Raw genomic sequence first — 19,273 nt, 5'->3', positions numbered from 1 at the left:
TGTTCATGAAAACAATTATTTATATTTGATATATTAACGTTATATTGTGCATTGGAAACACAAACATACTTAAATTGAGTAAATATTATTCATTTTAAACATGTTTTTTTTTTATCCACTTTTTCTCCCATTTTCTATATTTTCTCCCATCCCAATTTCGTATCATCCAATTCAACCCTCCCCTGTCACGAACGTTGTTTCTTGCCTCCCACAAGCCGGCTGCAATGTGGACTAAGTCATACATAGCACAAGTCCCCTCCGGTACTTGAGGTAACAGCAGTCGCATCTTTTCACCTGCGCAGCTCGATCTCTCAGTGGCGAGGAGTAACGCGTGGGAGGCTCACGCTGCCCCCGACACTTCCTGATTCTACTGCGCAGGCACACCAACCGACCTGTAGGAGTCGCTGTCCACAACGCCCGATCCCCACCCTTCAGTTTCCCACCCCCTAATACAGCCAATGTGTATTAGTACGGACGACCAGCTAAACTGAAAGCAATGTGGAGCGCTGGGATCGAACAGTCGAGTCCAGCGTCTCTGCATTTGTGGTGAGCGCCTTGCCCACTACGCCACGTAGCCGCCCCGTCATTTTAAACATGTTTATATTATTTATAGGGCTATAAAAAAAAGAAGAAAAAAAAATCTTCTTCTTCTCTCTTTTAAACAGGGAGGGCAGCGCTCTTGCGCCCCCATTGACCAGCCGCCACTGTCTCTCTCACTCTCTCAGAAGGTAACGTCTCTCCGAGACCTGAGTTTTACTCTCCTCTACTACTCTTTTCATGTTACCTGCACAAAACAAAGACATTTTCTCTTCCCTGTTCTTCCCTCTTACAACACTGTTGTTGATGTTAATTGGTTGATCTTGAAACATATTATAACTATAATCAATTATAATATCTTCTCTCCACCCAGGACAAGTGTTTTGCAACAGATAAAACACTGCCAGAGTCTGGCCACAAGGTGTCAGCAGAAGCTGCTGCAGTGAACACTGCAGAGTCAGAAGCAGAAATGGAAACGTCAGTCAAACAACCACAGGTAATGGTAATTCCATTCTTAAACCTTTGATTTGTGAAGAATGTTGTACTTGGGCGGAGGTCTGCTTTTGTTGGAGTCTTCAATCTCAAGAGAATAAAGGCAGGTTAGGTAAGGGGAGGAGAGGAGGGGAGAAACAGCCGAGTGCAGAGTTCATTTGTTCTGTCGGCTTGTTCATGCCTTTACAAGCTTCAACGTTTTATTCATCATCTAAATGTGGCAATCCAAGCTTGATATGCAACGTTAAATGAATGACCTTCTGTGTTAAGACTGTTAGGTATGGGATTCAATAACACATTTATAGATTGGATAAAATGTTTATATAAAAATCCTAAATCTAGAGTAAGGGTGAATGGTCACTGCTCTCACTTCTTTGAGATACAGAGAGGGACACGCCAAGGAGACGTTTTGTCTCCGTTACTATTCGCGATTGGCATAGAGCCACTAGCGGAGATGATTAGATCAAACCCTCAGATACAGGGAATAGATGACCAAAAAGGCATTACACACAAGATCTCATTATTTGCTGATGACATTTTACTTTATATCAAAAACCCTTTAGAATCAATTCCAAACATAATGATGGATTTAAGAAATTACGGCGAACTGTCGGGTTATAAGATAAATGAGACCAAATCAGAAGCCATGATGATAGTGGGAACATGGCCAACACATCTGAATAGTATAGCACCCTTCCATTGGGCTAGAGACGGATTCAGGTATTTAGGAATCATTCTGACTCCCAGCAGCAATCAGTTATATCAAGCAAACTACGAAAAGTTGATTGTACAAATCAAATCAGACATGGCCAGATGGGACATTTTACCTCTCTCCCTAGTGGGAAGAATAGAATCAATTCGAATGAATGTGCTACCTAGACTTATTTTCCTCTTCCAGTCTCTACCTATACCAATACCTGCCACTACCTTTAAAGGTTAGATAAACTCCTATCCAAATTTATCTGGCAGAGCAAAGTGTAAGGAAAAAGGGGGGAGGTCCACGATCAATATCTAGGGCCATGCCAATAGCAGACAATACAGAATTCCGGCCAGCTATGGAGGATGGGGGTTTTAAAAAATGGGCGGATTTGGGCCTGGTTACTATCGATCAATTAATGGAAGGAGACTGTTTTAAATCGTTTGCACAGCTACAGCAATGTTTTGATCTACCTTCGAAAGACATGTTTAGATACTTTCAAATAAGACACTATGTCAGCGACTTCGGGTTATTGAGAAGCGCTATATAAATTAAATGAATTATTATTATTATTATTATGTAATGACTCACAGTGAGTGGGAAGCAATTAAGAGACCGCCAACAAATGTGGAGCGGTACTTTATTAACACAATAGAAAAAAACTTGATGGAAAGAAAGCAGATATCCAATATTTACAACATGTTACAACTAGACGATCCAGGAGACACCACATATATTAAAGAAAAATGGGAGTTGGAAGCTAATGTGATGGGAGGACAGCCATTCAAGCAATCATAAAATCACAAATAGCCCAATGTGGAAGGAGTTTGACTGGAAGGTCAAGGTCAGGTACTTTAGGACTCCTCAAGTTCTCTCCGGATTTGCTGGTGGGTCCTCACCACTATGTTGGAGAGGATGTGGAATGATCGGAGATCATACACATATTTTCTGGGACTGTCCAAGGGTGCAGACATTTTGGGTGAATATCAAAAATGAGATTAAAACCATTCTAGATCTTGACTTACCTCTGAATCCATCGTACTATATCTTGGGATGTATACCGAAAGGCACATACTATGGAGATACGTTATACATCTTGATGGAGGAACCAGACGGCGAGGGAAGAGGGCTGGGATCCGAAACAGGCTGAGATCCAGACGCCACCGCACACCACTGCCCAGTATATTACTAGCCAATGTACAATCAATTGACAATAAACTGGATGACATCCGAGCAAGGATTCAATATCAAAGAGACGTTAGGGACTGCAACGTCCTCTGCTTCACCGAGACGTGGTTGACGCCGGACGTCCCAGACCACGCAATTCAACCGGCTGATCACTTCTTTATCCACCGCAAGGACAGATCAGCAGAGTCCGGTAAACAACGTGGAGGAGGTATTGCCTTCATGTTTAACAAAAATTGGAGTGACCCAACTAACGTGAAGGAATTATCCAACCACTGCTCCCCAGAACTGGAATATATAACCATCAAGTGTCGTCCTTTCTTCCTCCCGAGGGAGTTAACGGCGATCGTCCTGGTCGGAGTGTATATTCCACCGCAAGCCAGCAACAAGGTTGCGCTCTCCAGACTACACGACGAGGTAAATAGAATCCAAGAGGCGAATGTTAACGCCGCCATTTTAGTTCTGGGAGATTTCAATAGCGCCAATCTGAGAAAGGTATTGCCTGACTTCTATCAGCATGTGACTTGCAACACCAGAGGCGGTAACATCCTAGATCACTGTTACACGCAATTTAAAGGTGGCTACAAGGCTCATTCTGATAGTGGCTTCGGTAAGTCAGATCACGCATCCATTTTCCTTTCACCAAAGTACAGACAGAGAATTAAAAGTACTCCCGTAGTCTCGCGAGAGGTGCAGAAATGGGATGTGACGTCAGAGGATACGATCCGGTCAGTGTTTCACAACACAGACTGGAATGTGTTCCGCGACACAGATAACATTAATGCCTACACGGAGACAGTGCTGGACTATGTTTGTACTAGGGTGAAAGAAACAATCCCCACTACCAAAATGAAAGTTTACCCAAATCAAAAACCCTGGGTAGACAAATCCGTCCGTGAAGCTCTGAGAGAGCGCACCAAAGCATACAACGACGGCCTAGAGGCAGGCAACATGAATGACCACAAGGTGGCGCGATACAACGTAAGGAGGACTGTGTCAGAGGCCAAACGACGCTACAGGGATAAAATTGAACTCCAGTTTGAACAAGCTGACTCTAGAGCTATGTGGCAGGGGCTCAAAACGATGACAGACTACAAAGGCGCCTCCCTCAAACTGAACAGTGACATCTCCTTAGCAAATGACCTCAATACCTTCTATGCGAGGTTTGATGCTGGTAATAACAACACCAGCTCACAAGCCTCGGCAATGGGGGGGGGGGGGGGGTCGGCTGCTGATGGAGGCGCAGTGTTCAGGGTAACAGAGCATGAGGTGAGGCGGACCTTTAAAAAAGTGAATATCAGGAAGGCAGCAGGTCCAGACGGCATCCCCGGCCGCGTCCTAAAAGTCTGTGCCGACCAACTGGCCCCAGTATTCACTGACATATTTAACCTGTCCTTAGAACAGGCTGTCATCCCCACCTGCCTGAAGAAGTCCACTATTATCCCTGTACCCAAAAAATCCAAGCCTGCTTGCCTCAACGACTACCGCCCTGTAGCTCTCACCTCCATAGCCATGAAGTGCTTCGAGAAGCTAGTAAAGGGCTACATCTGCTCCTCCCTCCCCATCAACATGGACCCCCTGCAATTTGCATACCGCCCCAACAGGTCCACGGAGGACGCCATATCCCATGTGCTGCACACAGCAGCATCACACCTGGACAAGAGGCAGGGGAACTATGTGAGAATGCTATTCATCGACTACAGCTCGGCATTCAATACCATAGTCCCCTCCATACTCATAGCCAAGCTCAGGGACCTGGGCTTGGGCTATGACCTCTGCCAGTGGGTCTTGGACTTCCTGACTGGCAGACCCCAGGTGGTGAGAGCAGGCAACTGCACCTCCTCATCCATCACCCTCAACATAGGGGCCCCCCAGGGCTGTGTTCTGAGTCCCCTCCTCTACTCCCTGTACACACACGACTGTGTGGCTCAGCGGAGTAGCAATACAATCGTCAAATTTGCTGACGACACAGTGGTGGTGGGCCTGATCTCTGCCAACGACGAGAGGGCCTACCTGGAAGAGGTCAAGGTCCTGGCGGGATGGTGCCAGGAAAACAGCCTCTCCCTGAACGTCAGCAAAACAAAGGAGATGATTGTGGACTTCAGGAGGTCGGGGGTCAAGGACTACAGCCCCCTCAGCATCGACGGGGCACCGGTTGAGAGAGTCAACAGCTTTAAGTACCTCGGAGCCTACATATCCGAGGACTTGACATGGACCACACACATTAACAGTGTTGTGAAGAAGGCACGACAACGCCTCTACTTCCTCAGGCGCCTAAGGAAGTTCCAAGTCAGCCAGAAGATCCTTAAGAACTTCTACTCATGTACAATAGAGAGCATCTTGACCGGCAACATCACCTCCTGGTTTGGGAATAGCACTGCACAAGACCAAAGCAGACTACAAAGAGTGACACGTTCAGCCGAACGCACAATTGGAGGGGGCTCCCCACCCTCCAGAACATTTACTACAAGCGTTGCAAGGGCAAGGCTAAGAGAATCATTAAAGACTCCAGTCACCCGAACAACTGCCTCTTTGAACTGCTGCGGTCAGGCAAGCGATACAGGAGTCTCAAGGCGAGCACAGAAAGACTCAGAAGAAGCTTCTATCCCCAGGCCATCAGGCTGCTAAACGAACAATGAATGAACACTACACAACAACAACCACCAAACGCACATAGCACACACATCCACACGCACACACTCACTTTAAACAAACACACTGTAGCACCCACTCCACACACTTATAGCACACACCCACTTTAAACAAACACACTGTAGCACCCACTCCCCACACTTTATATTTATGGATGAAGGATTGCACTACAACTCGTACACCTTACTGTAAATTGTACCTAAAATTGTACCTCATCCCATTTCTGCTTTGCACTAGATAGTACTGTACATTAGTACACTGCATAGTATTGTGTATTGTATATTATATGGTAACTCAGAACATTGTACATATGTCTATACCGAACACTGTGACCTCATTTTCTTCTTCTAAATTCATGCTATATTATGTTATTATGTTATTTGATACTATCTTGTCTAGCACAGTCTCTGGAGCGTAACAGTAAGAAGCATTTTGTATGAAAGTATTCTGTACTTCTGTATGACAACTATTAAAGAACTTGAACTTGAACTTGAACTTGATACTGTTAATAGCAAGGAAAATGATAACTATGGCATGGTTACAAAATCAACCACCGACAATCAAACAATGGACCAAGAGACTGAGACAGATGTATACAATGGAAGAAATGACTGCACAATTGCAACTGAAAAAATATATGTTTATGCAGAGATGGTCACTTGTAACCTTGTACCTGGAGATACACTAGCATGAGTCTGAGTCTGACCCTCCTGACTCCCTTTATTTTTTTTTATTTTTTTGTTACATTTTTTTTTTTCCCTTTTGCTAAATTTATTTTTCTATTTATTTTTTCGTTTCTTATCCTACTGTATGTCATTACAAAAATGTTAAAATCCCCCCCCCCCCTGGGTTGTTTATGAGGCGTACTCGGATTATACAGCTTATTTTGATTATGCTGAATACTTTGAAAACAAATTGAATAAGATGGAAGAGCCTGAGTAACAAATGTCATTGACTATGTGAATCAAGTATATTATACTATATGATTAATGCAATGTGATGTTCATTATGACACAAAATAAAAGAAAGTAAAAAAAAAATAAAAATACTGTTAGTAAGCCAGTGTAAAGTAAAGTAAAGATATTGAGCATACATTTGCAAAAAAAATTCACCTACAGTGTTGTATGAGACGTATTCGTCGTATGGCTGCATGGACCGAGCCGTGACATCCATGCCGTGAAGTCGCGGGACGGATACACATACCGTTACACCCCTAATGAAAGGTGCTACAAATACAGTTTATTATTACTATTATTATTATTATTATTATTATTATTATTATTATTATTATTATTATTATTATTATTATTGGGTTACATACTGGACACTTAGCCTCCAATATATTCCAGGTGGCGCCTCAGGGGGTGTGCGAGCAGTGCGGTCACACAGGGCCTCGCGGGAAGGGGGGCCTCGAAAAAAAAAAATTAATTTTTTTTTTAATTTATTTATTTGTTTATTTTTATTTTTTTTATTTTTTTGCGAGGCCCCCCTTCCCGCGAGGCCCCTTTTCTTCACAGACCTAAAATCTAGTTTTGCTTATATGCTTATATATTTCACATTAGACACGTTTGTAGAATGTTCCTGGCTCTGCGGCTCTGCAGCAGACATACTCACTATTGGAGCTCTGGGGCTCTGCAGCAGACATACTATTGGTTTCAACGAAGGGAGGGGTTACATCATGTGTACGCCGGCTTGCGTCAGCTGCGTTTTACTATTTCGCGCATGCAGCTTTGGAGGTTATGCTTAGTTATGCCAGCCAAAACGAAGAGGACGGTCATTCGGCAGATGGACTGAAGATGAAAGTTGTTGCATGTTAGACAGTTCAGTCAGGCTAGCCATCCCGGCTAAAGGCAGGGACAGCTAGTTAGCTTTAGCTACGTTATAATATTGAGTGCTAACGTGTGGTTCAGTCGGGATAGCCATGATGATGTCGGCTAGTAGCTAGCTTAGCTAAAGGCTAACTAGCGTTAGCTAACTTAGAGAGAGCGCGTGCAGCATTGTTATGCCAAGATGAAGAGGACGGTCATTCGGCAGATGAACTTCGTCAACTCCACGCGGTTGTCTCCATCCTCTTGGACGTTTGGTGAGTTTTTTTTTTATCCACTTTTTCTCCCATTTTTCTATATTTTCTCCCATCCCAATTTTCGTATCATCCAATTCAAGTTTCAAGTTCAAGTTTCTTTAATAGTTGTCATACAGAAGTACAGAATACTTTTATACAAAATGCTTCTTACTGTTACGCTCCAGAGACTGTGCTAGACAAGATAAGTATCAAATAACATAGTATAGCATGTAAATTAGAAGTAGAAAATGAGGTCACAATGTTCAGTATAGACATATGTACAATGTTCGATGCAGAATAGACGTAACTGAGTTACCATATAATATACAATACTATGCAGTGTACTAATATACAATACTATATAGTGCAAAGCAGAAATGGGATGAGGTACAATTTACAGTAAGGTGTACGAGTTGTAGTGCAAATCCTTTATCAATAAATATAAAGTGTGGGGAGTGGGTGCGTGTGGATGTGTGTGCTATGTGCGTTTGATGGTTGTTGTGTAGTGTTCATTGTTCGTTGAGCAGCCTGATGGCCTGGGGATAGAAGCTTCTTCTGAGTCTTTCTGTGCTCGCCTTGAGACTCCTGTATCGCTTGCCTGACCGCAGCAGTTCAAAGAGGCAGTTGTTCGGGTGACCCTCCCCTGTCACGGACGCTGTTTCTTGCCTCCCACAAGCCGGCTGCAATGTGGACTAAGTCATACATAGCACAAGTCCCCTCCGGTACCTGAGGTAACAGCAGTCGCATCTTTTCACCTGTGCAGCTCGATCTCTCAGTGGCGAGGAGTAACGCGTGGGAGGCTCACGCTGCCCCCGACACTTCCTGATTCTACTGCGCAGGCGCACCAACCGACCTGTAGGAGTCGCTGTCCACAACGCCCGATCCCCACCCATCAGTTTCCCACCCCCTAATACGGCCAATGTGTATTAGTACGGACGACCAGCTAAACTGAAAGCAAATGTGGAGCGCTGGGCTCGAACTGACGAGCCCAGCGTTTCCAGCATTTTGTGGCAAGCGCCTTGCCCACTACGCCACGTAGCCGCACGTTTGGTGAGTTTTTAATGCACTCTATTCTATTCCCGCTGTGGATATATCTCTCTCTCTCTCTCTCTCGGGAGCCAAACGGGCCGGCTAGCTGTTGTAGTAGCTAACGGTGTGTGGCCTGGTGTCGGCACCTGGTGCGAGGGAGGTGAGCTTGGTGTTTCATTATGAGAATATCTCCATGCTCAAATCGGCTATAGTCCGCGAGGGACTTGTTGCCGGCACCGCTATGGTAAACACCACTCTGTAGTGTTACGTGTATTGCCTTCTTTTTCCCTTCTCTCTTCGGATGAGAAGAGGAAAACACAGCGGCTGTCTGAAGTGTTGGCCTGTATTGAAATTTGAAATTTGAAATTTATTTGAAGGATAAACCCCTTGAGATATGCTATCTCGTTTTCGAGGGGGTCCTTAACATAGGATACAAAACATACAATACAATACATAACAAAACAAAAAACAGGACAACAAATGCACTTATACACTGACAGATGCTCTCCCAAGCTCACCCCCACAATCCACACTGACTCCTCCCAAGAGGATCACCAATATATATATATGTTCCCTTATAAAACACATACAAAATTATAATTTGATCTGAAAACGACATGTAAGCCCTAACACAGTAAATCAATAACAGGTGCAAGTAGTCTGTAGATGAGTGAACAAAGATATCTTGAATAACCGGTAAGAAGTAAGAGATCTGAGTGAACTAGGCAGTTTGTTCCAATCAGCTGGTGCTTTATATTTAAAGGCAAGTCGACCGATAGCTTTGATGGTTCGAGGTATACAAAAGAAAGGAAGATCCGTGTGTCTTAAATTATAAGTTGAACTATATGGTGTTAAGAACTGCTTTAGATAGGGGGGATAATTAAAGTAAATACATTTGTAAACAAAAAGCAACCAATGAAAATGTCTTCTGAATTGGGGAGAAAGCCAGTTTAACAACTCAAACATAAGACAGTGATGGGTTCTATAAGGACACCTCAATATAAATCTGCAAACACTATTATAAGTAACATTTAAAGGACGGAGATTTGTTAGTGTGGTGTTTTGATAAACTATGTCTGCGTAATCCATTATTTGAAGTACCAGCTGTATAATGATTCTTTTCCTAACCTGAAGAGAAAAGCAGTTAATAGAACGATACAATATTCTCAGGCTACAATTTGTTTTCTTCATCACAGCATCAATGTGTGACTTGAAGGTGAGTTGAGAATCAAGCCAAAGACCCAGATACTTATATTCATCGACATTTTCAAGAGGAGCATCATCTAAAAACTTAATCGACAACTGATTTGATATTTGCACCAGATTTGATCTAGTACCAAACAGCATACTATAGGACTTCTTCTTATTTAATAAACGTTTGTTAATAGATAACCATTTCTGGACAGCATCAAAATGAGTCTGTAAAGAGTACTGAATTTGTTGAATATCAGACTTAGAGGAATAAAACACTATCGTCAGCATACTATTGAGTAAGACAGTCTGATGGTGGTATCAGGGTGAGATCATTAACAAATATAGAAAATAATAATGGTCCTAAAGATGAACCTTGAGGAACACCTTTATCCATAATCAAAAAATCAGACTGTTTACCATGATATGATACACACTGACGTCTCTGGTGGAGATAGGAATTGAACCAAAGTAAAGAATTATTAGAGACACCAATAGCACACAGTTTGTCAAGAAGAAGATAATGATCAACCAAATCAAAAGCCTTTGTGAGATCTATAAATATTGCACCAGTTATTGTCCATTGCTGAGTGAACATCATTGGTCAACTTCAGAAGGGCTGTAGTTGTGGAGTAGTTTGGCCTGAAACCAGATTGGCATGGAGATAAAATATGAGATTCATTAACATAATGGGATAATTGATAAAAAATTTGTTTTTCAAATACTTTTGCTATACTATTTATAATTGAAATTGGTCTATAATTATTGAGATCAGAAGGATCACCACCTTTATGCAATGGAATGACTTTTGCACATTTCCAGCTTAATGGAGTTTCATTAGTTGTTAAAGATAAATTAAATAAATCAGACAAAGGATATGATAGTACATGAGATGCAAGTTTGATGAATTTGATCTCCATACCATCTGAACCACAGCTAGTACCCAATCTTAATTCATCAATGACCTTCTGAACATCAAGCGGACGGATACTTCTAAAGGAAAAAGAGCTGTTGCATCTGGTGTTATTAAGAGGCACATCGGAATATGAGGAGTCATTAAATTTGAGTCTGCAGACAGAATTAAAGTGCTGATTAAAGGCAAGTGCAATTGAGGAGGGATCATTGACAACTTCATTATTAATTCTAATATGAGTGGTATTTATAGATGACTAGTAATACTGTTGATTCTCTTCCAAAACTGTTTTGGGTTGCTAAATTCATTGCTTAAACAATCTTTTTTTTTTTTATCCACTTTTTCTCCCATTTTTCCATATTTTCTCCCATCCCAATTTCGTATCATCCAATTCAACCCTCCCCTGTCACGAACGCTGTTTCTTGCCTCCCACAAGCCGGCTGCAATGTGGACTAAGTCATACATAGCACAAGTCCCCTCCGGTACTTGAGGTAACAGCAGTCGCATCTTTTCACCTGCGCAGCTCGATCTCTGTGTCGAGGAGTAACGCGTGGGAGGCTCACGCTGCCCCCGACACTTCCTGATTCTACTGCGCAGGCGCACCAACCGACTTGTAGGAGTCGCTTGTTCACAACGTTCGATCCCCACCCTTCAGTTTTCCCTCCCCGTAATACGGCCAATGTGTATTACTGCGGACGACCAGCCAAACTGAAAAACAATGTGGAGAGCTGGATTCGAACACGCGAATCCTAGCGTCTCCACACTGGTGGCGAGTGCCTTGCCCACTACACCACCTAGCCGCCCTTGCTTAAACAATCTTTGAAATAGTTGGATTTAGCATTTCTTGTTTTAGTTGTACATAAGTTCCGTATTTGTTTATATGTAATGGAGTCGGCAGAATCCTTTGTCAGACGATGCTTCTCCCAAGCCTTATCTCTTTGTTTATACAGATTTATAAGTTCACTATTAATCCAGGGCAAGTGTCTACCCTTTACTTTGAGCGTCTTCCAGGGAGCATGATGGTCAATAACATTAGTAAGCTCAGTGTAGAAGAAATTCCATGCATCTTCAACAAATGGAATCAATTTAAACCTGTCCCAATTTATAGATGTTATATCTTGAATAAAGTGCTCAATATTCAAATTCCTACATTGTCTTATCCTGATAAATTTTGGTGGTAGACGTGGTAACTTTATCTTCCAAATGCAGAAGATGATGGAATGGTCGCTGAAACTATCAGGTAACACACCAGAGTTTGAAATTCTGTCCGGGTGTGAGACGAGAATCCAATCTAGCAGGGACTTGGATCTAGTATCAACTCTAGTAGGCTCACTAATGAGTTGAGTTAAATTGACACTGCCAAATAGGTTTCGAGCATTACTAGATGATCGATCTAGCCAGTTGATGTTAAAGTCACCCAAGATAATAATTTCATTTGGACGATCTAAAGAGTTAATGGTGGATAATATATCATTTGTAGATTCAGAGGGAGAATCAGGAGGTCTATAAATATTTCCTATGGTCAACTGTTTGTTTTCATGAAAAGAAATTTTAATAAAAAGACACTCAAAGTTTATAGGGTTTACCCTTGGCCTGAGGAGCTCGGATGTCAGATTTGATTTGACATATGTAGCCACTCCTCCACCTCTAGTACCCCTATCAGCTCTGTACAGAACATAGTTGTCAAGTTCAACTTCATTGTCAGAGATTGCACTATGCAACCATGTCTCAGACACAGTAATTACACTGGGATTATTGTAGACAAGCCAAGCTCTAAGTAGATCGATTTTGGGGTACAGACTCCTTATATTCAGGTGAATAACATTTAAACCTTTAGAAGTATTCATCGTACCAGAGTTGTATTAAAAGAAAAAAACAAAAGAAAAAAACAAAAACAACGGGATATATAGTCTTGTGCAAGGAGGAACAATGGATATTGAGCAGGGAGCAGGAGAGCGACATACATTCAAGTACACACACACAACATAACATAAATACATGACAACACAAAACTAAATCCCAGCATGTCCCAGCAGTACCTGGCATGTCTATGGGAATTCACTATAAACTCAAAGCTCAGTCTGTATTCTTAGAGAAAGAAAACGAAAAGAAAGTTTGTAGCCTGAAATTTACAGGCGGCATCAAAGACTTTAAATCTTTAATTCTGATAAATCTCTACTATGAATTAGTCACGGTATTAACGTGACGTGTGCACGTAGGCGCTACCGGAAGTGACGCATTTCCGCTACGAGTTCAGAATGTAAACACAACAGCATGTAACATTAATGAAGCCAGAAAGAAAAGAAAAAGAAAAGAAAATTTGTAGCCTGATATTTACAGGCGGCATCAAAGACTTTAAATCTTTAATTCTGATAAATCTCTACTATGAATTAGTCACGGTATTAACGTGACGTAGGCGCTACCGGAAGTGACGCATTTTCGCTACGACATTCAGAATGTAAACACAACAGCATGTACCAATAATGAAGCCATGTAGTAGGCTCACGCTAACATTGAGCACATTATTTCCAAATCATAAACATGGCACAAATAGAACAAAACTCATAATGCAGAGGCATCACTTCATATGAAGGAACAAAGGAGAATTAAGAAGAAGATAGGGCACGGCCAATTAATTAATACGCCGGCTCGGACCATAAGAAGAGTTACCGAGCACTATCTCAGTCATAATAAACATCATCATTCGTACCGCATATCTTCTGGAGAGTTCGGTAAAGATATCGGGGCATTCTCAGCAAGCTTGGGACAGTTAAATCTTTCTTCTTTGCCGTCAATGGTGACACATAATGTACATGGATAGCGAACAAAGTACTTGATCTTACGTTCACGGAGCTTGCGTTTGATGGTGGCGAAGCTCTTGTGACGCCTCGCCAAGTCTGCGCTGAGGTCTGGATTGAAGTAGACACGAGACCCGTTGAATTCTACTCTCTTACTCTCTCTGGCAAGTCGAAGGATTTTCACCTTGTCCTGGAAATAGAGCAACTTTATGATGATGGGCCTAGGAGTGCCAAGCTCGTTCTGACGATTTGTCGGTGAGCGATGGGCTCTTTCGATGATTGGAACGGTGGGGAAGTTATCCGGACCCAGGAGCGATGGAATTATTTTGGACATGAACCCAATCACATCGGTGCCTTCAGCAGACTCAGGGATTCCGACGACACGAAGATTCAGTTGACGACTCCGGTTCTCCAGGTCATCAGTCTTCTCACGTAGGTAAGTGTTACGAAGGATCAGATTAAACCGAATATATATATTTACTAATTGATATATATTGCATAATATTTGTATATCGTCTGATATCCCTTGTGTATTCTTTGTACATATACACGGAATATCCCATTACCTAGTACAGACCATAATATTTCGTTCTCCTATAGGACAGCGGTCCCTTAGGCGCCACTGCCATACCCCCAAGGTCTAGTTCAAAGTCACCGCCAAAGACATGCCTGGACATGAACGGCTCTGCGCAAGAATACGAGACAGGAATAAGGCTGGTACTAGTTTGTTCACCTAACGTATAAATACGGTGCAGGTGAATACAGAAGTAGTTCGAGTTACCCAAGTGAAGCCTCACTCACGATACAACGTGCGGTGAAGTAGGGCCCGTTTGGCCCCAAATAGAGCATTGAGACCGCGTGCGAATTGATAGCTGAAGTATCAGAGTTTAACGCTGTACCGTCGAGTTCGACCTATTCTATTAATTCAGTAATAGTCTATTTATGTATAGTGTATCGTGCGGCTACCGTTCTACAGTGACCAGCATTACCAACGTTTCCTCGTACCAGCTAGTGTGCTTATCCAGGCTGGGCAGCTTAACCTGGCGCCTTCATCCGAGGAGCCCTAGACGAGGACCGTGTGGATATGTACACTGGATAACCTACCCGACGACTACATAGCCCTTTTCGGCTGGATTATATTTGCTTTGGTCCTGTAGCTGATGGAGCGGAGAATCGTCTACACCCACAATTGTGTGGGATTTACCCTGTGAGGAGCAACGTCGAGCCCGCCTCTAAGACGCCTGAGGCTGGCTAGCTTTCTTCCATGCGGAGCTGCATGCCGGAGAATAGCTGTTATTCGTCTGCGGATCAAGAGATTATTGCACTGTCTCCTGTACCTGGAGTCTCCCTATTCTTCGTTGACCCAGACTTTGCTACCGACAAATCCTCTCCCCTTGCTGGCCTACAACCGGAGGGACCCTACTAGTATCTCCCGCTGCCCTACTAGTGTACCATAGATATAATTCCTAGGATACAGGTGGTATTCATTATCTCCTGCGTAATATTATAATGGACTTACGCTCTTGACTTACTCACGCACATTCTTCGCCTTACAAGCGCGACTCTAAGTAAAGTAATGTAATCTACTATTATTGCTGCTAATAAATATTATTCTAACCAAGATTTGTGTGGAACCGTGTCATTGTGGAAGTGTTCATCTCGTATACCTGTGTACTGTATGGCCAGTAGTAATGTACATAAGACAGTAGTGGTTTAATGATACCATACTTATTTAATACAGTCAGGGAATTGTACCCCTCAGTTACAGTAAGCATTGTGTTCCTCTAGAACTTTCACCCGAACAAGTAGATTATCGACATTACTCTCGTTCTTGCCGACTCTCTCCTCAATTAACTCGACTTGACCTCCCAACATCTCCAGGGAGTTCTGAATATTAGTCAAGCCAGCCTGAACTGTATCCACTTTTGCGTCAATGTGTCTCAGCGTTTGAAGCGTTTCCGTCTTGCTCTTCTCTATGGCGTCCATCAAACTTTGCAGTGTAATAGTTGACATTTTCACGAACAAACAAGGAAAAAAAACACCGCAATGAAACTGAAATGGTTAAACTGCTCAAACTAATTAAAGTGGATCAAATTAGTAGTATTATCGGCTACAAACTGCGACAAACAGACAAGCAATTGAGACACGACCTCTCACACTGCGGCCATCTTGGATTTCAAGTACGTGCTAACCATGCAGGAAACCTAGCATTGCTTTTCTCACGTTGTACAGTTTTTCAGTGGTAGCCGCATAGCTTGCTTCTGCGTTAGCTAGTGGTTAGCGATAGCCGGGTTGAGCTAACTGTTAGCCAGTTAGCTGTTTAGCTACGACGTTAGCTGCTCGTTTTCGCTCGGCTGGGAACGTTAGCTTGATGCTATCAGTTAGCCTAGAGTTAGCTGTAAGCTTGTGCTACGACCATTGACATTAGCCGTGAGAATAGCAGGCCCTGGCACTCTGACTACGACATCATCTTTGACAGAAGATGTAGTCGGGCCTGCACCATGACAAGGCTCCGGCCATAGCTTCTTTTTGTCCCGCCAGCGAGAGGCCTTTCGTCAACGTGGAGACCTGTGTTGCGGCCTTTCGCCCTGCGTTCCTTGGTGCAGGTAAGATGTCCATTGGACATTACCCCACTCTTCCTTCCTTCCCCTCCCGAATGTTTTGTTAATAACAATGTTTTTTTCCAGGCAAAACATATGTTACTTCACAACATTTGGAGATACGACATGTGCTGTGTGTGAATTGTCTTGGTCGTTTGTGTAGCTTGGGTAGTGTTGGCCAAAGCTGTGTGTGGCCTGGTGTCAGTACCTGGCTACTCTATTTGCAGTTAGCCTATTTAGCTGATGTCGGCCATTGGCTCCTTGCTACTTTGTTTTCTCTGGTATAGACCCTCTTCTCTTTGGATTTAAGTGTTGATCTTTGTCCTTTTGGATCTATGTATATTCATGTTGCCTTTGTGAAGTTATCTTTTCCTTCTGTTTTGTTCTTCCATTAAAAGTTGAATATCCTTTAGGGGCTCATCTTTGCTTATCTCTCTCATACATGCTCTCTCTCTAACACACACACACAGACATGCTCTCTCTCTCTAACACACAAACACACATGCTCTCTCTCTCTCTCTCTCTTTCTAACACACAGACATGCTCTATATCTCTCTCTAACACACAAAATGACATGCTCTCTCTATATATTTCTCTCTCTTTCTAACACACATATACATGCTCTCTCTCTAACACACACACACACAAACAGACATGCTCTCTCTCTATCTCTCTCTTTCTAACACACATACATGCTATATCTATCTCTCTCTTCAATTCAAATGGGCTTTATTTCACATTCTTGTATTTCTCTCAGTAGGTATGGGAGTTTTGAGTTGTCGATGTTTTCAAAGTCTCTTTGGGTGTTTGCAATTTGTGGGAAGTATGTCTTGGTATAGTGGGCAGGTTGTTAAGAAGTGGAGCTCGGTTTCCACCTCATCTTGTGTGCAGTGGGTCTGTCTTCGCTTGGGAGCCAGGTCTGCCTATGGCGGCCTTTCTCGATGGCTAGGCTGTGCTCGCTGAGTCTGTACCTAGTCAAGGATCTTCAGTCACAGTGCTCAGGTATTCTGCCACTGTGTACTCTCTGTTTAGGGCCAAATAGCATTTCAATTTGCTCTGGTTTTGGGTTGTTTCTTTCCAATGTGTCTCTCTCTCTCTCTCTCTCTCTCTCTCTCTCTCTCTGGCCTTGCTCTGGTGGAGGGTCAGGGGCATTTCCGGGTCTGTGCAGCGATAACACTGTATATTGACTGTAGAACGGGAGCTCTCTCTCGCTCTCTCTCTTGCTATATGTTGACTGTATCATGCCCAGCCTCGGGCAGCGCTATTATTTAAGAATATGTTGACTGTATGAAAAAAAAATAAGAAATTATATATATATACATTTTCTTTTTACCTTTTAAGGGGGGGAGGGGCCTCGCGTTTAAATCTTGCACAGGGCCTCGCATTTCTCCCAGGCGGCCCTGCCTACATGTATGTTTCTCAGAGGGATGTGAAGAAATACATTCCTACTTGGAGTGCTTTAATATACAGGGATGTGATTTTTCCGTTTTTAACCGGATTTCCGGTTTATCTGATCTAAAATCATGATAAAAAAATATTCATTAAAAAAAAGAATTGTAAAAAAAGAAAATAAATTTTTTATTTTTTTTATGTTTTGATTATTTTTCCACCTGGTCTAAGTGAAACGCGAAAGCAACATTTATCAGACCGGCTATTCTTGCATAACAGATTTTCATTGGCTATCGATAATGTTAGCAGTTTTGTTGAGCGGCGCGAGATGCTGTAAAGACGTCAACACACTAGGAAACACACTAACACTGGATTGCTTTTGTAAAACTGACCAACCAGGGAAGGTTACTTGCAAGCAGTGCACTACTCAAGGGAGAGCAAGCATTGTCCAGTTAATGTGAAGCTCTGTAGAAACATCAAACTCTCAAGCATGAGGTACAGAAGCCAACCTAGACATAACCAAGAAGCTGAGATGGAGAAATGTCACCACCTTCATTCTCAAAATCGACCTGAGAGCGAAATAAAAGCAAAAGAGTCCATTAGTCCAACTGCAGCCCTTCGCAGTAGGCAAGACTTCCAGAGGAGGCGGTTACAGGTGTTGCACAATCTGGTTGCAAAGAAGAAAAGATAAGGTCCTAACATTAGTGTTTGAGCCAGGATGACTTGGGAGGGGTCAAGATGACCCCCTTTAAAAAATTTAGGGGGACACTGATATATTTGATTCGTTTTTTTGTCCCTTTCCTCTCCCACCTTCCTCTTCCCTGTGAACAGTTCAATTTCAATATATACAAATAAAATGTGTTCATTCATTCAAATGGAGTGTTTATAAAAAAAATTTAAAGATTGTTTTGAAAATGTTCAGGTTTTTTTCTTAAGGCGCAATCACATCCCTGAATATAGCAAGAGGGGTGATCTGAAGTCTAACGAAAATACTACTAATAAATAAAAGTATGATCAGTTTGACCAGTTAAGGTATACATACATACGATTCATATATTTCAGAGTTTTTGCTTTACATTGCATTGCTTTACAGAGAGTTAAGGATACAAGAGCACCATCTCAGCCACATGACCTAACTCCCTTTATATTTACTTCGTACCTCAACGCTCTGGGATCCTCTGGTCCATTTAGGAAATCCCTGAACATGAACTTGCATTGGTTTGTGATAGATTATTAGTTACTGGGTATTTCAAAGTACCTCATATTTGGTACCATTTTGAAGCTAACAACTAGGGCTTTCCAATGACATAAAATAAGTATGATTATCATCATAATTTGTATTACTATGGTTCATATGTAGTTGCACTTGAACTTGTTGAAATTAAACTTGGAAGATAAAAATATCTATTTTTTATCCTTGCTTATTTCAGATTAATGTGTAATGAATGGAATGTAGACAATCTTGTTGGCAATATAGAACAGCTGACAGATTAGAAATAGCATCTATTGTTCAAAAGTTATGAATTAATTAATGAAACTAGATTAGATAAAAAAACATTTAAAATATCTTTTTTTACATATTGTGATGGTAATTATACTTTCATGTGTGTTAAAAAATGTCTTCAAACTTACCCGATTCTCTTCATAGAGCCTTGTCTTCCTCCATACTCTATGCCGCTCTAGAATCATCTTTTCTGGGTAGAAGAGTTGCATGGCTCTGCCTGGCCC

The sequence above is a fragment of the Notolepis coatsorum genome (genome assembly GCF_963971535.1).
Source record: "Notolepis coatsorum genome assembly, chromosome: 1".
NCBI lineage: Eukaryota > Metazoa > Chordata > Actinopteri > Aulopiformes > Paralepididae > Notolepis > Notolepis coatsorum.
This window is presented reverse-complemented; position numbering follows the sequence as displayed.